This window comes from Pseudoliparis swirei, chromosome 17, assembly GCF_029220125.1.
Source record: "Pseudoliparis swirei isolate HS2019 ecotype Mariana Trench chromosome 17, NWPU_hadal_v1, whole genome shotgun sequence".
NCBI classification, from domain to species: domain Eukaryota; kingdom Metazoa; phylum Chordata; class Actinopteri; order Perciformes; family Liparidae; genus Pseudoliparis; species Pseudoliparis swirei.
In genome coordinates, this window is record NC_079404.1 from 18702041 (window position 1) to 18725394 (window position 23354).

The 23354-nt window shown below is 39.3% G+C and overlaps 1 protein-coding gene across 2 annotated transcripts in view; it reads left to right on the forward strand.

The window, feature by feature from the left end:
* The window catches only part of chrm3a (cholinergic receptor, muscarinic 3a), an 85773-nt gene that overhangs the window by 31472 nt on the left and 30947 nt on the right, over nucleotides 1-23354 (forward strand). The window contains exon 2 of one of the 2 annotated variants that reach the window (XM_056434974.1): nucleotides 1576-1682. The gene's annotated coding sequence lies outside the window, so the exon portion shown is untranslated. Of the gene's footprint in view, nucleotides 1-1575; nucleotides 1683-23354 lie in introns of those variants that run through there. The other variant, XM_056434975.1, reaches the window with a different exon arrangement.

Genomic DNA, 23354 nt, shown 5'->3' on the forward strand with positions numbered 1-23354 from the left:
TGTGCTACAGATGTTTCCTAGCAACCATTTTATTCCTTACACATTAAGTACTCCCTGTTGTAGGAGTCACCATAACAACAACCAGAACAAGATTGGATGCTGCCTCCCAATCCACAAATACAACTTCTTTTGTTTTGTAATTGTTGCAATGTTTTGTGATTTCCCCTCACATCTAACAAAGGTTTACCGATTAAACAATAGTTACTTTTCCTATTCCTGAGAGTTGCATTTTGAACAATGAGCACTTCAAGATTTCCTTCTTCATAGTACTTCATTGTGAAACTAAGAGCTAAAGCCTATATAATGACTTGACCTTTTATCTGTTACTTTAAAGGAGTGGCCTTGACTTGTAATGCGTTCCTGATTGGTAATGTGCTATTGTACATTCACATTCACACTATCTGGATAATTACCATTTCATATTATTGGGGGGAAAGCCCACTCATTCATAGGGTATTCCATGCAAATTGAGACTCAGATCAATTCGAGTTGCAGATTTAAAGTGGAAATTTGAAATTGGTAATTGTCTGGTTCGGTCCTCCTGATGGCTCACTTGAGAAGGCCCCTGCAGACTCAGCAAAAATGTGGAGCAGATAGGCCAATGAGGTTGTCAGAATTAGGATGAAGTAATCCATCTTGTGAAAATAAAAAATAAATTAGTTTGATCTTCATGTAGCCAGTGATAATGTCAGTGTTAAAAAAAAAGTCCCCGTAAAGGAGAATCCTCCTTGCTCTGAGATGTCATGTAACTCCAATTAAAAGAGAATTTTTTTCTCGATTGACCTTTGAATTGCAATTTGTTCGTGTAGCGAGCTCATTTGTTTCACAAAACTCAAAGCTTTTGTGAATTATTAAAATATTAGCACCGAGCCTTTGCCTTGACCTTCCTCTACTCTGTCCCCCTTTTTGAATTCACCCGTCCAATCGAGCTATGACTTCCATTCTATGTAAATGCATTTTCAGTGTGGGAACTGCTCCATGACATATGATTATTTTTTTATGGCAAGCTAAATTTGTGATCGTACATTCATATTTGTCTCTAAAGACTTGAAGACTGTTTTAATGAGCTCTCATAAGGTCTGCTTCCTTCGCCCCTGGCGAGATCTAGCTATGTGCAGCAGGCAACTCTACTAGACCAAGACTATATAAGGCATGAACACTTCCCTAGACATGAAGACATGCCATTCTTCCCTTTGACAGATATTCTTCAGCAGGGAATGGTCGCTACACTTCTTGAGTAGATCCTTGATTAAAACACATTGCATGATTAAAGATACTAACACCGCTGCAGATGGAAAAGTAGATTACTCACAGCAACATGCTATTTGGCAGCGACATACATGAAAAGATATACAAATTAGTTGATGACTGAAGACCTTTGGTTCAAAATGTATATTTTCTGGAGAGAAAGATTGATGGTCTTCCTACCTGTTGAAATAGGCCCTCCATTTCCAATGCTTGAAAGAATGTGAGCTGTAGGTGTTCCACTTCCTAATTTGGACACATCCTCTTTAACTAATTTGTTCCTTTCCTGTCTTCCTCCCTGTGCCCTCTTGATCCCTGTCTGCCTCCCAGACGCCATGATCCGAACAGAGGAAGATAATCATGCACCCCCAGTAGACAGCATGGTAACCAGAAGGCACTCTGCTGAAAGGTGACCTCCAGACGCTTCAAAACATTTGGTGAGTTAAGAGTCAGAGAACCTATTGTTTTCACAACAACATTTGGCAAGGATTACAGTTTCATGTTAAAGTACATGTTAGACATTTGTAATGTCCTCTACAACAAGTACCTTGCGTGGCAGCTGGATTCTCTCAATGTCATACTGTCATGTGAAGTTGTGCAATTTGCATCCGTCGGGTCAGAGCACGGACCAATCAATGTAATGTGAGGAGCAACGGCTGTAGCTCAGGTGTGGGGGAGATGACGAGGAGAGGCGACCGTTCATTCTAAACAACAATGGCGGTCCTAAAGAGGTTGGCCTTCAAGCTGCAGTCGTGTTAGTTATGTCAGGGAATGGCACTGAAGGCATTTCAAAATGGATTTTTTCATTTGCTCTTCGCCCAGCTTGATTCAGTAAAGGTTTGATTGACAGATGGTCAATCCAATCACCAATCCATATATTTTTTAAGTGACTGCCCTGTTTCCAATGTCTGCTTCTCAGATGATTCTGTGTGACAAACATAGACTGTGTAAAATATGGATGTTTTTAAAGAGCCATAGTGAAGCTCAAAGTAGGCATCTCTGGCCGTCGCCATCTTGGCAGTGACGTCACAGCCTGAATTGGGCGACTTGGCACTCAAAGCGTCCACGCCCTCAATTATACCGAACTGCAAGCCTTAATATAATTCAAACAACTGAGTTATATGAAGATCCATCTTATGCAGCCGATTATTACTCACTTGGTAGCCTATACTAACGGGTATGTATGGCAGCAGGGCGGTTTATGTCGGATTGACTCAAAATAGACTACAATGCATGTTAATAATTAAGGAACATCGGTGCAATATTTTGGCTGCAGTGAATTGTTGTTAATACTCTGTAGGCAACATTGGAGGCTTTGGCTACACATGCAGTGCTAAAGAAATAAAGATAGATTTAAAGATATATACTTTATTTCCCCATGGGGATGAATAAAGTATATTCATCCCCTTGGGGAAATTTGTTTGTAGCAGCAGCAAGCACAGTTACAATATATAAAATACAATAAAATACCAATGTATAAATACATTGTTTGTGTTGAAAATAAGATCAATATAAAATCACACTTATTATTAAATCTTTTTTTGTTAAATCTGATCCATTCATTCATCTTAGTGCAGATCACCAAACAAAACTAAAGTGCCCATTTGAAAACGTTAGTGAGTCATGTTTGACCTTAATTTAGATGCACATTTCTGGCAGTGTGATATTAGCAGAGGCAACGGCACAGAGGGAAGCAGTCCTTAGAGACGGGGGCAAACCATCTGTAACTTGTTATCTGTAGAAACTAAATGTCTGCTCACACAAGACTAAAAGAAACTAGAAACTAACATAATAATGACAACAACAACCACAATCGCCAAACGCCAATCCTACCAGTACATATACTAACTAGAATGGGCACTCGGTAGAGCGCATACCTTCGCATATCACAAGATTGGGCATTGAATTATGAACATGTTGGCATTAGTTGCATGCCAATTGGATAACAATTGACAGCGCTATGGTAAAAAGAAGATGTTGACCTTTTCATGACCTTGACCATGACCTTTGACCCAATCAATCCCAAATCTACCGTATTTTCCGCACTATAGGGCGCACTGGATTATAAGGCGCACTGTCAATGAATGGTCTATTTTCGATCTTTTTTCATATATAAAGCGCACCGGACTATAAGGCGCATTAAGCGGAAAAAAAACAGTCAGATAAGTCAGTCGATCAAACTTTATTAAACGCGTTCACAATAATTCTCAACATTATTCAAACGTTAATGAGCGTATTCACAATAACTACCAACCTTATTCAGTTGTATTTTGGGATCCTTTTACACACACTGTAATATTATGGTGAAGCACAGTATTGTAACGGACTGAGGAAATGTTATGTCCGGATGTAACTGAACGTCTCACGAGCTGGTAGCTGTGAGGCGTGTCTGTGATTGGACAGCGAGTGATGTTGTTGTGTGTGTGTTGTTGTGTTCCGCGGGTTCGGATCGGAGCTATGACCCGGAGCAGACGTGAAGCTGGTTTTGAGGTTTCACGGCGGTTTGTTGTCGTTTTGGCGTAGGCTACGGCCAACAGTAGCTTGTTCTATGTTCCTTGAATAAACACCCTATAAGCCATCTACGTCTCGTGGCGTTCCTGACCCAGGGTCGCTACAGTATGTATTACTCCGCGACGTTCCTGGCTACGGTAGCCGTAATGCTGCAAGCGGTGCGGCTTTGTAGTTTACCAAAGTCGTACTAAAACATTTTGACTTAGCGCCGTGAGCGCCTTGTACCACACAAAATCGCTTAGAGGTCAGTAAGCAAAACCAGAATTAATCCATATATACGGCGCTTCGGATTATAAGGCGCACTGTCGTTTTTTGAGAAAATTAAAGGCTTTAAAGTGCGCCCTATAGTGCAAAAAATACGGTAATCAAATGGTCCCCGGATAATAACCAATCATCCCACCAAATTGCATGCGATTCAAGAAGATTTTGACCTTTTCATGACCTTGACCTTGACCTTTGACCCGATAGATCCCAAAATATAATCAAATGGTCCCCGGATAATAACCAATCATCCCACCAAATTTCATGCGATTCGGTTTAATACTTTTTTACTTATGTGAATAAAACGCATACAAATAAATAAATAAATAAATACACGGCGATCAAAACATAACCTTCCGCATTTTCAATGCGAAGGTAATAATATTCTGATGTGTAATAATGTGCATTTTGATTGAGAGGGGAGACAGAGAAATCCGAAGTTTGTGATAACGTCACCTGTGGTGCATGAACACGACATGTGTGTGGTTTGAGAAAAACAAGTGGTTTGTTTTATAATAAGGAACCTCATGAAAGTGGTTGGAGGCAATGTATCAATGCTTCAGGAGGCAAGCAACGGAAATCGATGTGTGGTGACTTGGAAAGGCTGGGAAAGTGGTTGTACGGCCGGAATTGCCACATGTGACCTGGCCGCAGATATACGGGATTCCTGTAATCTGTTCTCTCAGGTGAGAACATAGTGACAACAAACATTTCATCTGTTCATCGTGTAGGCTAGTAAATCCATGCCTTCAAACATTTGGCCTGTGAGAGATGATGACCGGTGAAACCTGTTGCATTCACTGTATTTTCTGAATGAAAAAAAATTGTGATCGTTGACAAAACAGACATATGGCTGATTTTACGTGACAGTGCTACCTATGCAGTACATGGTGCTGCAGAACTTGATGATAACAAATACAAAAATCCGACAGCTTCTCTATAAATATACAAATAAATAAAATGGTCGATGGCGTGAGAGCCTCTTTATGTAAATCAGGTTTGTACTGAAGCAATGATTGATAATAGACTTGCATTCATACAACAGTGGAGAACCTCAAGGCATTAATCAATTCAATCTCTGAAAGTGAAACTAACACACACAAAAACATTCAAATCAAGCAAACATAAACAAAAATAAAAAAATAATAATTGTACTAACTGGGCAAAGGCAAGGCTCATTTGTCTTGGAAAAAAATGGCTCATTTGAACACTTTGAATTCAGTTACTGTGTCCAGAGTTCAGTGGGTTTATAGTTGTCACCTTGTGTGTCGCAGGCCTGGTTAAAAGCATTCATCCATTGGATGGAATTCAGTCAGCATGCATTTATTTTGAGTTCCTAGCACAGGGGGGGCAGACAGGTTTACCCAAGAGATATGGTCGAGCACATTTAGGCATGAGTGTACGAAGAGATAAACCATTTCTGTCACCTCATTGCTTGGAATATGATTACCTGTCTGAAGTAATGGGTTAGAAATGTGTTTGACCGACGCTTCGCCTATATTACCTGTAACAGCTATCGGTTACATTGTTAGATTGTATTGGACTTTCACGATGTTGAGAGGCAGATTGTAATCATTTATTAAAGGTTTTTAATGCTTTGAGTAATTTGGATTATCTGAAACCCACAATTTACGAGGTCACTGGGGAAATATTTCCGACACAGTAAGAGTATATTGATACTCTAAAAACTATAGGACACGCTCTTCAGTCATATGTGTCACTTAAGTCTAGTTTACAACAGGAACAAATTACGATAATTCAATTAAATTTTCTTATCACGTATCTCATGCAGAAATTAAAAATACTCTCATGCTGCAATTCTGCAACAGCGATTTGAAAGAAATGTGTGCACGAGTTGATACACTCTTTAGTTTTTAGTTTATTTCTGTAGTCAAGACTCAGATGTTGAAAAAGTTGCAAAATAGTCAAGACTACGTACTGAATTTTTGCATTTAATCCTCTAGAGCCACAAACTATAATATTCTGTCTCTGTCATAATCGGTCAACTGTAACTTGCTGTATATCCAAACCATTTGCATCAGAATGTAACTAAAGGAGTGTTTGAGAGAAAAAAAAAGGTGAGTTATAGTGGAAACCGGTTCGGTGGGACTTCATTAGGTTTTCGGGTTCTGCATTATGATACTTCAATGTAACAAACCTATTAAATATTCAACTGCAACTCTCAGGGGCTCATACTTGCAAATACAGAATCATTCTCGACTTAGTTAGGAAATCTCTGATACAAGTCCCTTAATACACACATAGAGGTGCAAACACACACACACACACACACACACATGCACACACACACACACACACACACACCATAACTTTACTCTGCTGAAGTTTCTTCACAGTCCACTCAGTGTTTTAATGAAACTATATCAGAACTAAGCATTTGTAATCCACAGCAATGTTTGTTCTCAGTCTCCCCAGAAAATGTTTAGCTTTGCCAAATTAGTGTCTCAGTCTGCGTTGATAGTTTTCTCAGTGTCAGTGAAACGTTGCCAATGATGTGTGTCTTCCAGGAATGCAATAATCATGTTTTCTATTTGGCCCAAATCCTGATATTTAGTATATTTGATATTTTTATCAACATAACACAGCAGCACATTGAATACTAAATTAGCCAAACGCTGTTTACACTACACTTAATTTTCAACATGTCCCCCCCCCCCCCCCACACACACACACAAACACACACGTTTTACTCAATCAACACTTCATGAAACCTAAATGAATAATAATTGTATACAATATATGTTGTGAAGTGTAACTTCATGCACTGCTTTACTCCGTATACTATTTTAAAAAAAAGTTTGGGACAGGAAGGTTGGGACAGCCTCTCTGTCTTCAGCACTGAAGTTCAAAGAGTGTTTTTAACCAATTGCAGCACTTGAGAATAATGGCGCTTTTGAAGAATGTTGCTAAAATAGATGCACATTGACTCTTTGTTTAACCTCTGCTATCCTTGCTGTCAGCGTGTCTATACGTCTTCATTGAAACTGTTGGCTGCTGTACTTTTTTGGTGTAACTATCGTTCTCTTGTTCATTAATCAAGCTGTATTTTTTCAATTGTAAGCGTTTCAACAGGGCACAATGGAATATTTGGACAGCTGCACTATGGGTTGCAATGAATAAACGATCTGACTTGGATATTCTGTGGTAAAACAAGCTTTTTACATGAATGAATATGATTGAGATGGAGGCTAGTGAAGAATGTGCATTACTTAAGTCAGTGTTGCCGACTTTCTTGCTCGATTGAGAAAACGGTGGAGCTAATACTGCTCGCAACTTTCATTGGAAAAGAGTAGAATATTTTTTATTGTTTGTAGAATTGCTATTTAAAAAAAAAAGATTACCAACCCTAGTTTAAAAGGTAATGTTTATTTTGTATTATTATTTCCATTTATGCATTAGTTTTAAGTTGTATGGAAACCATTTTAAGGTTATTATTATTTATCCGATGACTTGATTTCTCAATGGAAATAATGTTATGATGGTTATTAAAATAATACTTCTTTTTTTTACATGTTTTATTGAGCACATTTGTATCTAAAGTTAACTATCTTTGTAAAATATTATTTTAAATGTAATCTTACGCTCGGTGGTTAAGAACAGCTGCTCTATATTACAGGCTGGGCGTCACATAGATCTCGAGAAGATGTGAAATAGAATAAATATAATGCATGAATCTTTCAATATTAAATATATTTTCAGACGATCATGTATTAAATCTAACTCCAGCATACCTATTAAAACAAGCACACCTTATAAGTCATGTGGGTGTATCATAGCCAGAACGCCGTCTTTCCATTCTTTACAGTGTAGAGCTGTCTGCATGTGTCTTATATATTGACAGTGATGAACTTTACAAACACCGGGTGCTCGGAGTTTCCCTGTGGGTTCGAGTTGAAGCCTCTGGGGACAGACTGAAGAAGTCATGGGTGTTAAGCAAAGTGAAGCACCGCAGCTGCAACACTGCAGACACACAGCTGTGATATTGTTCCTGATGGCTTTTTATTCTGGAGTCAGAGCCCAGAGGTGCTATCATGTCAACAACTGTTCAACAACGTGGAAAAGAGCAAAACTTTATTTGTGATTGGCTATTGATGGCCCATATTATGTTTCACGTAATGAGGCTAATTTGGTTTCCTTCCATATTGCATAACCCTTAAGCCAAGTCCCTTTCCTGCACTCATTCATTTGGTGGCTTTCTCCACAGGCAGTTTTTTGCTCAAATTGCTCCCTCTTTCTGTCAATATGTTTCCTCTACAGCAATCTGTCTTTTCTGCGATGAGTTTTCCTGCTGCAGAAAGCTTGCCTTTTGCTCAGCACTAATCGTCTTTAGTTTTGGGTTACTGGGCACTTATTATGCCTTTCAGGAACTTATTTTTTTAATAATTGTTGACCATAAGCTCTACTCCTACCCTTGCTGCTGTGCACCCTGTAGACTTTCCCATAAAAAGCCAAACAACTTATACAAAGATTCATTTCCTGACCTCTCCAACATCTCTAACTTTTGAAATATCTATTATGCCTATGATTGCATTTGCCAAAGAAAAATGCATCACATCAATATATCACGACACCTTCATGATAGTGTGATATAGGCCTATAAATTATTTTTCCATTTCTGCTTGGCAGATCTTATATGTGATTTTGGTGTCAGATCCATTTGAAGCAAACGGTACTTTTCCATTACAGGACTTAACTTAAAAAAATGTTCTCCACCTTTTTCCCTTTCCATCCCTCTACACAATTCCCTTGTTTTATTATCATTCTTCCTTCAGCTGTCAGAACACAGTCCCATAGGTGCAAGAGACAGGGTCCAGATGTATCGCCCCAAACTTTCTATGTGGCATTAATATAATCTTTTTGGTGGATTTCGATTCGTGCATCTCTGAATTGAACCCATAGACATGTTATTCTGCAGCCCTGGAATGTGTTGGTGAACACAGTGCTGTCGTGTAACCTCTGTACATGTTTGCAATATTTCATACATTCTGTGCGATGTCCCGTCTCCTTTCAGGAATTGAAATAGCTACACATTGCCTTTTGTTGAATATCATGGATTTAAAAATATTAAATATTTCTTTACCAGCAACAGATTATGGAAACCACAAATACACGGCTTTTGGCATCTGAATAAACACGACCTATATTATCTTTCTTTTGTATGGAACAATATGTAACTTTTGGGGAAATTACCCATTTAATTAGCTGAATAGTCTTACTGGACCTCACAGATTTTGTTAACTACATGCAGGAAACATGACAAATACTTGTTAGGGTACAGCACTAAAATACTCCCAGAAAAAAACTTTTAAAGTAGTCCAGTTAAAGAAAAAACAATTGTATAGTCAGAACACTTCATTTGATTGCTTTAGCTCAGAATGACTCCAGCCCACTAGAAGTGTTGTTTTAGCAAACCAAGTTAATGAGTGGAACAAGGCAGCCCACAATGTGATTTCAATCAGGAGAGACTCAGTGATGCTGAGGTCTGATGAGGAAGAATCCCAACAGAGTCCAGACACTGGTGGTGGTGGTGGTGAAGAAGAGAGTTGCAGTAATCCAATGAAGAATGAGGAGCCCGTCTGATGCTGACTGGAGGGCCCTTGGGTGGACGAGGGTCACGACTGTTTTGAGATGAAATTTCAACTGACAGCAGCAGAGAGGAAAACCTATTTAAAAGTTTGACAACGATCAATCTGGTCGGTTAATTTAAAGCGCACACGGCCCAATCAGCTGATGGAGTAACAGCTGGAAGAATTAGAGACTGAGACTAAGAATGAACAGGAGTGTAAAGAGTGAAAAAATGACTTTGATTTTAGTTCTTTTCTAAATCAATTTGCAAGGTCTTGACTTTAATTTGCCAAATGCTCAGCTTCTGTTTGATCTAGAGTAACAATGCTGGTCTTCATTGCTGGATCGATTCAACTGGGGGCACGAGGGGAATTAAATAGAGGTAGCATGGATTTAGGGATGCCAGTGCTGACCGGCTAGCCAGGCTGAAATATCTCAACAACCCAATGACATTTATAGTCTCTAATGGATGAATCCTAATGACTTTTCTTCTCGCAGCATCATGATGTTCACATTCATGGTTTTCACTGAAATGACTCAACATCTATGAGATTGTTATTGCTATACAATGAGTTTCAAGCACTCATGCCGCACTTGAGCGCCATCATCACATCGAAATCATGACATGCCCGTTACTTTGGTTTACCACCAAATACCTGCGAAACTATTGATATTCCTGCCAACTCACCTGCACCTTGTTTTTAGTGCTTATTAACAAATGGCGACTTGCTAACTAAGATGTTCAGCATGGAAAACATCGATAGCCTTGTCATTTTGAGCATATCAATAAATGTTTAGTGCTAAACCAAACTGTGCAAGCCACAGAGACACAAATGAGGAGGAGTTAAGCTACATTTGAGTTTGTAGTTCCATTATAATCCACTCATCTTCATCAACTCGGTGAAATAAGAAAGTCCTCAAAAGGAATTTGTTTCAGACAGGCATGCTTCTCATCTTTCCATACATATGATTTGTTACCAGCGTCTCTCAAAAGATTTAAATGATCCACCAGTAACTTTGAAAAGGAGCATACGCACATTCTTCCCTTCGTCTTTTGGCCCTCAGTCATACTAGTTTAGTTATTCGGTTTACACAACCCCTTTGGAATTTTTCCCTTTCAAAGACGGCGATAGAAATCATGCCGTGTGTTATCGCGGCGTGGTGATGAATCGGTTAACTGTGTCGGCCGAACACCGTATCCTAGGTCTGTTTCATGATGATGAGACATTATTACAGCTTCCACACACGCCGAGCCGCAGAAGGATTGAGACTTCTGAGCGGGAGCATCTTGAGAGCAAATCTTTTGTTGGAGAATCAGACGTAGCCTTTGGCGTTTCATTCACAAAGGTTTCAAAGCGCCAACCAGACCAAACGCAGGGAGCGTCATCTTTTTTCACATAAGCCTGAGAGTCAAAGCCGGTGAAACATCTTTGTTAGTGCAGCTTTTGACTTTCTGTGTCCTTGTATTCCTGTATGCGGGAACATCGGCAATATTTCTGCTCCTCCTGTTTTGAAGCTGAAACAGAAAGCACGGTGTATTTTCCTTATCTATCTTATCAGTGTACCTTTCCGACTCTCTCCTTGGTCCTCTGCCAGTCCTTTTCTCGTCTTTCTTCCGCCCCCTTCATTTCTCTTTCATTCACAAGCTGGTCCTGGTGTGATGCATTGTGTGCGGTATAATTCACAGATGTGGCATCTGTGTGAGAAAGACTGCTTGCAGAATGAGGGGACATCTGTCCTGTGGACTCTGCTCCTGTGCTGCTCTGAAACTGAAATGCTTCACGTGCTCAGCGCTAACAGTGGGAAAAGGGATTTGCAAACTGAAGTATTTCCAACAGTCAGCTTGAGTGACGTGAAATCATTTCCTTTTCCCATTCATAGGACGGAAACAGTTTGTTTATCTAGTCCGTAATGAACATATGTGGTCAAGTTTAACTCCCATTTAAAATGTGTCATTCTTCACATGTTTCATTCAGATAAGGAGGCCAGTTTCTCATGTCTGTTTCTCTAATCTGCCATTCATCTCCTCACTTTCTGGTACTAACGTTTGATTTGTTTCCAACTTCAGCTCCGCTTTGATCCAAACCGTCTTTTTAGGGGCCTCTGAAGATCTGAATTGATGATTCTGGCTTTAATTAGTATAGCCTGTTTTAGTGATATCAGCAATTCTTTACAGGCTATGCTAATCTGTGCCAGAATTAGCAATGCAATTTGGATGGATGCATTTCTCCATGATGCACATTAAGGTTGATTATTGCGCTGTTGGATTTCCTTAAATTTCTCTCTTTATTTATTGCTGGTTTTGAGTCAATGCTTTGAAATGTAACAGAGAATAAAAACTTTTAGTGTACACGTCTACCTGTATTTATCTTCTGTGCTGCAATCAAGTGGCCTTTACTGAGACATCCACTTGGCAATATTGATTGTAAATGTCAAAGATGATGTCAGTATCTGGCCACTCCCACCTTGTTCTCCTCATCTTCATTGTTGTAACAGTTATATCATTTGTGTCAAAAACTCTGGACAACTCTGGCTACTGTTATGTTCTGTTGGTGTGATTTCCATTAACCTACGATGTGAGAGGTGCCTAACCTGTAGACACTTAATTTAATAGCATCCCAGTCCTTTTAAAGAAAGCCATTATCTCTGCAGAAGCTCGTTTGACCTCTACGTTGACAAATGTATAATGCTGCATGTTGTTTTTAATGCACATATTGTGTGAATAACATATTCCCTCTGGAAAAAGCTTGATACGGTTTCATTCTCTCTTCTTCTTGTTTTATTTTGGAGCATTTGGAATAATCTGTTTGAAGTTATAATCTTTCATATTTGCTGTGTTATTGTGATTGTCATTACTCTCATTAGATATCTCACTATATAGGAGAGGGGTATTCAATTAATATTCCTCATACAGAGGTCCGGAACATCACAATAATGTTTAACGTGCGCTACAATTTAGTCCCATATATATTAGTAGCTTGACAGTTGTATTAACGCCTGTATGTAGTCAACAACTGACAACATATCAACAATGTTTATTATTAGATTTCAAATTTTACTGGATGAATTCTCAAGACAAAAATGGCAATCTTAAAATGAAGTACTTAAAAAAAAAAAGTCTGTTCATTCAGCTGTGAAGCAATGTCACCCAAAAAAAGTACAATACAATTACATATTTTTCTCATCTTCTGAAAAGAGAAAATTGTGTGCAGACAATTCAATTAAATTCTCCTTTTTGTTAGCATCAATGTTGGACAGTGAATTACTGTATTAAGAATTTAAGATTCTGATCATATTGGGCCAAGATTAATATTTCTGTGCCTTCATTTTGGGTGTGAGTACGTTTGCTCAAGCAATGTGTGCTTTGGCTCGTTTTGGTACTTAACATTGCCGCTTTTAAAAATCTCCATGAACACTGAACATTTGAGACATACTTTTGAACTGCCTTTGGGAAGACTGAACATATATGATTCTGTCCATTATTGGTTAAAGGCTCTGGTCTTACTATCCATTTAAATAAATACAATGAAATAACTTTTGACTCATATTCTCTCGACTTTTGTCTCTCTCCCCGTCTCTCACATATTTATCTGACTCGAGACGAGGGCGACGCTGATCGGAATACACATATTTGATTGGCCCGTGTAGCATCTTGTGATACGAGTTACAACGCATGCAATTGGTCGGTGTGTTTCCTGGACAGCTGAACGAGTGCCGCCAAGGCTACAAAAGTTGTGTGCTTAAAATAGAAGCGCTCCGTCGAAATGTAATAATTCTCCTTATCTTATATATCGGTTTTAAAGTCTGGGTTCAGATACAAGACTAGAGATATATTTTCGGTTCATGTGCCATGTTAATAGGGTCAAAGTCATCGCTGAAACTCATGCAAATGGGATTTTTGATTGCCAGACAGTCTAAATGAAAAGAAGGAACAAATAGTCAAATCTTCTTATCGAACAGCCAAATCCTAATGATTCAAATCCCTAAAATTCAGGATTCGAGTCAGTGGAGGATCCGGAGGGCGTACACATGCACAAAAGATTCAGGGGAAGTGATACATGAACATACTGGACAACATTCATGTAATAATCTGTAAGAGCAGATCATTCAGTTCCAGGCATGTTGGAAATCGAAATTGTCTTCTGTAAATCCAAGACATCCCATTTTCATCACGGCTGAAGGAATAGCTGCTCCCAGTGATTGATAAAAGAGTCCTTTACAATTGACCTGGGGCTTCGCCTCATCAACCAAAAATAAATTCTACGGAATAAAAAAAGTTTGTCCTGGCAGTTAAACAATGTATTTAAACTGGAGTATTCTGTGCCTTCCGCTCACTACTGCTCAATGTTGCTTTGACTTGTGTGACTTCACTGCCTCGGGGGCCCAGTGTGTATCCGGGAGCACTGAGATACAGGTAAGCCGCCTGTAAACCAGCGCTCTCAGGGACTGGCATTCTGCTGTGGCCTTTGATTGGCAGGGGAGCAAATGGCACCAGCATCTGGAGGCACTTGAATCAGACCCAGATAAAAAAAATAAAAATACAGACACACACAGAGATGAACGAGTAAACGCACACACACACGCATTTATACACATGCATGGTGCGACTAGCCCCGCACTAAACCTCCAGCCCTCTCGGCTCTGTGTGGCTCCGCACAAGGATATCAATCCACCTGCGTAGGCTTCACTTTGAAGCAGCCGAGAGAGGAAATGTGCTCCCATTAATTAATCACCCGGGGAGTTTTTCTCTTGTACGTTCTTTAAAACGGAATGTTTGAAGTAATTTGCCATTAGTCATTATTTTGCTTTCATGGGGCTCATGATTCAGTTCTACAGTCTCTCCACCTCCCACACACACACAATACACGCAGAGTTGTTGTAACATGCTTGAGACTCAGGGTGATTGATTTCGGTATCTGATGTATTAGTCTGCTGCCCCCCCGTGTCCCGTTATCTACATCTCTGCTGATGAATCATCTGTCTTTCGGGCTCGCAGCAATTAACTTGCCTGTTGAAGATTCCATCCATCTTGTCCAGCTGTGTTTAAAACACTAATGCAGATGTTTAAATCAGAGCCACAAAACATTCACCTTTACAGAAAACCAATGATTGCATTACTCCCCTCGCTACTTCAGCTTAGGCCCAATGAAGTTAATGCTCTTAATGATGTATTACCCAGTCTGGCTTGTATTCCTGTCTGTCTTTTGTCTCTGCAGTCAGCTCACCAATGGAAACAATGTTTGAATATTTTTGGATAATTATGGTGTTGTTACGTTTGGAAAAACATACATAATTGGTGCCCTCTCTCTCTCTCTCTGGATATATATATATACATATATATACACACATATATGTGTGTGTGTATATATATATATATATACAGTATATATGTATATATACACACACACACATATATATATACACACACATATATATATATATATACACACACATATATATGTATACAGGACTGTCTCAGAAAATTAGAATATTGTGATGAAGTTCTTTATTTTCTGTAATGCAATTAAAAAAACAAAAATGTCATGCATTCTGGATTCATTACAAATCAACTGAAATATTGCAAGCCTTTTATTCTGATTTATTGCTGATTATGGTTTACAGCTTAAGAAAACTCAAATATCCTAGCTCTAAATATTAGAATATCATGAAAAAGTATACTAGTAGGGTATTAAACAAATCACTTGAATTGTCTAATTAACTCGAAACACCTGCAAGGGTTTCCTGAGCCTTGACAAACACTCAGCTGTTATAAATCTTTTTTACTTGGTCTGAGGAAATATTAAAATTTTATGAGATAGGATTTTAGAGTTTTCTTAAGCTGTAAGCCATAATCAGCAATATTAAAAGAATAAAAGGCGTGCAATATTTCAGTTGATTTGTAATGAATCCAGAATGTATGACATTTTTGTTTTTTTAATTGCATTACAGAAAATAAAGAACTTTATCACAATATTCTAATTTTCTGAGACAGTCCTGTATACACACATATGTATATATATAATATATACACATACATATATATATATACACACATGTATATATATATACATACATATATATATATATATATATACACACACACATATATATATACATATACATATATTATATGCCGCACTGTGTGGAAGGGAGTGTGATCATTTGATGTGGCTTGACTCAAACAATTGCTTTTCTAACTTTGTAAAACAAATGAATACAACCATATAAATGTACCGAATTTTTATTTATTTTTATTTATTTATTGTCATCGATAGTCGATCAAGCTTTTTGAGTCATTATCGGCCCCGTATCCAATATCCAATATCAGTCGCGGTATTGGTGCATAAAGGTGGAACCCCTTTTTGGTGTATTTTTTGATAGACCATTGTCATTTTAATAGATTCATGTGACATTTTGGACTAATACCTTCCTGCTTTGTCGGTTACCTTTAATCCAACAATGAGTGATAGACTCCGTTTAACCTCCAGGCTGAATCCTGCCCACCAGCTGAGAGAAGGGTAACTGAATAAAGTGCAGGGCCCCCTGAGGTGACCTCTGCACAGTGCTCTCCTCCAGAGCACCAGGCCCCTCCATTTAGCAAAGTAATTTGACTCATTACCTCCCTCCTCTCCAAACTGTACGCATGGAAAGTGTTATGCCTGAGCAGCTATAGGCTCTTAAGCTTTCTTACTTTATGAGGTACCCACGATGTGTGTGGGTGCATGAGCGATCGCACATGCTGAGTATTCTTCCTCTGTCTCCAAACATTGATAGGATGCTCTGAGGGAGAATTCTTTTTGCACCATAGCCTGCAGCAAAAATAAACAAACTATATTGCAAGTTCAATTTTCAATTCGCAGTGAATCAAGACGAGAACATATGATAAGTAATTGGAATCCCAGTAATTTTCCAGCGCACTGAGGAAAATGAAATTGACTTATTGAAGATGGAGGTGCTCGGTTAATATTGTATCCTCTTCTGGGTTTGGCATCTCTGCATTTCTATTATGATTTGTAAATGCTCAATGTTCAAAGAATCCTGTGTGCTGATTCTGATGGGACATATTTTTAATAACTACTTGATGCATTGTTGTGTCCCCAACTGAGGTTGAGGGATGAGACGTACATTTTTCATCAGAGATTTATCCTGTGATATTTACTTCTTGAAACGTGTAGGAGGCTGTTGAGAGCATTGTGGCAAATCAATGAGCACAAGTTTTTGGCAATGTTTATTTGGCAAAATGTTTTGGTTTCCATCAATGCAAGGATTTGCCTTTTGTGTCTGCTAATTTCATTCATCATTTGCCTTTGTATCATGCGACAGTAAAATGGATCATTACAAAACACCCAACGTGTTTTTTAGAAATTAAAATGGGTTGTTTTTTATAGACCATATAAATTGATTGATCAAGAAGAAAATAATTCGCAATTATCGTCATCCGTCGTCATATTCTCGATATATCTTTGGGGAAATCACAATGTTCATCTGCATTCTCCGAAGACCAATGTGATGTGTTCAAAATCACCTGTTTCAAAAGTCAGAAATCCAGAGAATTCAGAAGCTGAAAGAGAGAAAGTGTGTTTGTTTTTTTGCCGGAAAAATTAATTTGTTAATTCATTATTATTATAGCGAAACAGAAACATTTTAATTACTCAGCAATTAACTCTATAATCTTCTCAACGTGAGTCGTTATTTGCAGCCCTAATTTACAGACTGTATTAAATCTTTACTCATCACAATATATTGCAAAATAAAATCCCATCCATTATGATTATCCACCCTAGTGGGGAACTACAATCTTTCCTCTTCATCGATGTTTACGAGCCTTTCTCGTCTTTCTGACTTTTTTTCTGACGTTCACCTATATGAAGATGACAGAAGGATGGATATGGGCTATAAAGTATTTCACAGATTGCATATCAGATTCAGAAAATGTGACTTTAATAATGCTTTCACTTCTAATGTATTAATTATTGTTCATTTCTCGGGAACATTCAAAACCTGGCTGCTCCTTGTCCATCATCCGAGCTAACGGCCAGTTGTGCGGTGCAATAATGCTCACAGCTATTTCCTGTGCGAGTTATTGAAGCTGAAAATACCACCCTGTCCTGCAGTAAATGACACTCCATCGATTCAGACTGTTGCCTTTTGGCAGGGAGAAAAATGCCCTCGAGGATTGTTCTTCCCTGGGGATTCTTACATAAGTCACACGTTTTCTTTTTTGCTTAATGCGTTTTTCTCTGCGGACATAACCAACTGAGCTGAACCCAAATATTAGCCTTAGCAGACCCTGCTTCAAGAGCCCACTCAACTTTTGATTTGTGGGCCAGTGCTGTCTGGTTTATTTGCAAAAGCTAACGTTGTGTTAAAGTGGATTTTTATGCCCGTCTGCCTTTCAACATTTCAATTCACCCAGCGAGAGGTAGGTCAGTTCAAGCCGGCTGCAGTCTGAATATTTATGACCAGTTCAAAATGCAGTTAGAATTGGATTGAAAAAAATATATTCCAACGAGATTCCCCTCATTAAGTCGACTATTACTCATATGATTTGATTTGAAAGACAGCATTTAAATAGTACAGTGGATTATTTCTCATCCTGGTGGATTTCAGCGGACAGGCCTGAACCAGTCTCTGATGTCTCATGATATTATTTCTCCATTGTGTCTTTGAGGAATTGCAGCACGTTAAGAACAAAAAAAAGATCATTATCCTCCACCCGGTCTCGCTCCCGCTGTCACTATTCTTGCCCGTTTCTGTCCCTCCTCCGTCCTCTTTCCCCTTCCTGATGCTTCATGGCATATTGTACTGTCACACATTTGCCAGGAATAACCTTACAGATGCACATAGCTGGCAGATGGCAGAGAACGTCTTCCATCAGCATTAGAGGGTGAGGGGCTGTGTTATTGTTCAGCATCCAACACTGAGGGACACAGAGTCCTCCAGTATGAAGGCTATTGAGAGAAGAGTAAAAGCTCTCAATTCATGTACTGAGAGTGATAAAGGAGAGAGGTTGAGAACGTTTTGAGGAGCATGAAGTTCACCTACAAAGCTGCTAACTTTCCAAAGTTATAGCATGGAGCATAGAAGATGAAATGAAACTTAAATGGATTTCTTCACCTCCGTGTCTCCGTGAGGTCGATCTGTGCACACTGGGAGATTGCGAATGCAGACTGCGGGTTAGAAAGTGTAAAGAAACAGATATTACATCATATTGTATTCGTACGAGAATATTGACTCACATTCTGACATTACATTTATTCTGAATTTGACTTCTCCACCACTTTTCAGAAGAAAATATTATAGCTTTTACTTGCATTCATCTTATTTTACACCCGAGACCAGTTTAAAGATTACAGTGCATTGTTATAGATAAAAGCAAATGTTTATCAATTAGTTAAAATTATCTCCATCTAAAAAAAATAATTCAGTGATAACGCATAACATGATATTATAATACTGATGAGGTCATTCTGTTGCAATGAGAGCTTTCACTTTTGATACTTAAAGTTAATATTGCTCATATGACTTGTGTGCTAATTATTATTATTATTAGAGATCATCTTTTAAAAAATGTTTTATAAGGAGCTTAAATCGTGAAGTTTTGGAGATCCACGAGCCTCGAATGTGGATATAGCAGCTTGGAAGCATGAACATCTCATTGCAGTTGAGATGGCCGATGCCTCACTTTTCACAGCTGAGAAATTTGCAGAGTTTTCCTGCTTTCTCAGCTCTTTGGGAGATGAACGCCTCGTCGATCATGATGAGGATCCGTGTGCGGTCGGAAGGTCACAGCGTGCCTCCATTTCCTTAAACTTCATTTAGTGACATGGCATTTTTTCTGTAATGATAAGATGTCTGTTGCTCCCTTTCGCGTATAAATGAAAGTGAAATGTCTGTCCCTGCTCTCGTAGAAAATAATTTGTTGTGGCTCAGGAGGAAGAAGAATTTGCCTGTTGGAGCTTAAGAAAGCACACAGCAGCCGAACACATTAACGTGCTCGATCAATCCGACTTACTAGCAATGAAACAACCCGGACCAGTAACGGCTAATGGATTCCTTTCTTGATTTCCTGTCGAGCCCAGTTTCCAGGGTCTATGGGTTTGGGTGTGTATTGAGCTCACTTTCACCGCGAAAGTGAATCCAATGAGATTGAAAAACTCTTTTTCAGCAACACCAGCAGCAGCGAACAGCGTCTCGCCGATTCTGCTGCAGCCGCCGCCGCTGATGGAGACGAAAGCAGAGGCGATGAGATGCGATCTGATGCGAAATCTGATAGCCACCTCTGTGTGTAGCCAGTACAGGAATGCCTCGCTGACACGGCGTTAATGGATTCACGAGGACAACATCATGCAAAAGTCAATGCCTCTGGGAGCCGCCTGAACAAAGCTCATGAATCCCATCAGAGAGGGACAAGAATGGCGAATAGATCTCGGTATTTAATGCTCGGCCCGTGTTTATGTGGAATAATGCAGATTAGTACGCTACCAAGGTAATTGTATCATCAAACCCACGGGATGAAGTTGCAGATTATAGTCATTAATATTCAACGATTTCCCCCACACCCCATCTGTGTTTCAATAAATAATTTCAGCAGGTCTGAAATCAAATGCTCTTATCTCATCATCCTCATACCGTGGTATCTGGGTGATTATGAGTGACCGTACTAAAACTGTCATGGGAGTTTATGGAGTGTATTCACTGGCTTCCTCGAAGCAGAGGAGAAAGTAAGAGGCGGACACAGAATGGGAAAGCGAAGTTGAGAGATAAAAGAAGAAGAGATGAGATTAAATACTTCTTCTCCAACCCGTAAATGTGAAGGTCTTCTCCTTACTTTTATTTGTATCACTTGCCTTCAAATTAGAGTGGTTCCTGTAAAGCAATATCTCATGGCGTCCAGTCTAACGTATTAAACCCCGACGACATTTATACAACAAATTATTTGTTCTAAATGTTGCGTCGACACTACTGTCGGAACGGAAACAGCTAACCCTTGGTCCAAGAGGCTGTTACAGACGATGCATGGTTCATACAACTAAGGGTTATAGTCTTATAGACAACAGCTACACTACCGTTAAAAAGTTTGGGGTCACCCAGACAATTTCGTGTCTTCCATGAAAAATCACACTTTTATTTATCAAATGAATATAAAATGTAGTCAAGACATTGACAAGGTTAGAAATAATGATTAATATTTGAAGTATTAATTTTGTTCTTCAAACTTCAAGCTCAAAGGAAGGCCAGTTGTATAGCTTATATCACCAGCAAAACTGTTTTCAGCTGTGCTAACATAATTGCACAAGGGTTTTCTAATCAGACATTAGTCTTCTAAGGCGATTAGCAAACACAATGTACCATTAGAACACTGGAGTGATAGTTGCTGTAAAAGGGCCTCTATACACCTATGGAGATATTTCATTAGAAACCAGACACTTCCACCTAGAATAGTCTTTACCACATTAACAATGTAGAAAGTGTATTTCTGATTAATTTAATGTTATCTTTATTGAAAAAACTGTGCTTTTCTTTGAAAAATAAAGACATTTCTAAGTGACCCCAAACTTTTGAACGGTAGTGTATGTCACATGGGGGCTGAGAGCAAATTATGGCAGAGAGAATTGGATCATATTAAGCGACAGCACATCCACTGGAATTAGCTGGACTTGGCAGGATTGAGGATGTGTAGTCACATTAGTTGCAGCTGGAAATGACTAAAGTGTGACATGATTGGGTCCATCCCTGATAATTTAAACATTGTATACAGCAGTGGATACGTTTGCAATCCATATCATCGAAAATGCACCTTTTCCTCAGTGACCTTTTGTTAGTTATCGTTGTTTATTCTTCCCATCTCATAGTATCCCAACGTAGGCAGCAATTCTATCCACTGTTTGGGTGGCCAATACTTGGCATAACTCCGACATGACGAAGCCAAGGCATGTTTCATAACAAACGGAGGTTAGATACCATCAGCTCTGCAGTCACACAGGGAAGTCGTAGCGAGAGCGAACACAATCATCGGACCAGGAGCGCCGTGCGACCGGCCCCCGACCTGGAAGCCAAGCGCAGCACGTCATCCGTTTGTTCGCCCGCATCATGCAGTCACTCACAGGTGCTGTGTCATTCAACCAAATTCAATCCCCAAGTGGGAAAGTGGAGGAGACGGCCGTAACATATATCCTCACTCACACATTCTGGAAATTTGACTTCCAAACAGCTCCATGTGTAATTTAAGGCTCACAGCAATAAATGCCTCACATGGCAGTATTTCATTTAGCGGAGGCGCTCGGGTTATGAAATGCTTTCTTGATTCCGAAGTCTCACCTCCCACAGTCAGAACTATTTTTACCCTCTCAGGAAACCTTATCTCAGACTGTCCTCGACACCTTAAATGTATGTTCGGCTCACACTGATTTAAGTAATCGGCCAAGAAAAGGGCTGACTGGCTGTGTGTGATTGTGATTGTCAGTGAACCATTAAAGACACGTCACCAGGTATCGAGTGGCATTTCCTTTAAAGACGGCGCACATCGTCTCTTGATTCTCTGCAGCTAGGTCTGACTGTCCTCTGAAGAAGCTCCCTTATTGGCTTTTTACTTTTATAAAAGTAGCTGATACAGTTCCATGGAGTGCTCTGCATTTTTGGGGAAGTCCTGCCTCAGTCTACGAGTGATTGGGATTGTGGAAACTTGGCAGAAAGTGCTGTGTTCGAAACCGAGTCCAAATCCTTGAAGACAGCTCAGAAGTTTCCTGCCGTGACGGTGTCTGTCGGTGTAACTCTGAGCTGCTATTAATCCTCATTGACCTGTCTTGAAACCAATGCTGTTGATTTTATTGGCATTGGCACGTTATTGACACCCGCCTCTTCTGATAGACAGCTGTGGTCGCGACACTTGGAAGGTCTCATGCTGGTCATTCCTCATGTTTACCCTCTGCCTGTTGCATTTGACCTTCACAGTACTAAATGCAATCTGCTTCATGCAACAAATGATAACTGACAGAGTGATTTAGACGGATTATTAAATACATCGCATGGACACAGTCACACGTGTCTTATTAAATTAGTGCAATTGCTTAATTTGCTTAATTTGGAAAGGCGGTCAGCTGTCACCACTTAGATCTGTACACCATGTTGTACACTGTCATATTTTGCGTGATTTGTAATCAGTTGATAATTATTTTTAAGGGTGATTTGCCAAAGCTTCCATAATATCAAGAACACTGTGTATGTTGATGTGGACCCCTTGTTATTCAACTGAGGAGGCTCGGGCTGTCGTAGATGGCTAAAATAAATACCCTTTCCTACTAATGAGTCCACAAAAGACAAGATAGTTTTGTTTACCATCCCTTGTTGTGCAATTATGCTTTATGTCTGAAGGTAAAAAGCTATTGCAATAACTGATTCTCTCCCAGTGTTGCTATGTGTAAATGTGTGCCAATGTTTCTCACCTGCTGTTCCTGATGACGCCAACATGCCGAGCATGAAGACCTGGAGGCAGCGCTGGGGAATTGTTGTTTTTGTTTGTCACTTCACTCTTTTCTCACAACTCTTTTCCAATGAATAATTCTTTCCGAATTACTCTGAATGACAGCTTTAAAATGAGTTTCAGCAGTTGTGATGGGAGAAAGTAAGAATAAAAGAAAAAATCTTGATTAAATAAGTCTCTCAGTTCTATTATTCAAGTTCTCTCTCCATCATTATTTTTGATAAAAGAATAAAAGAGCATTTGTCGACGACAGGGACAGGGAAGACAA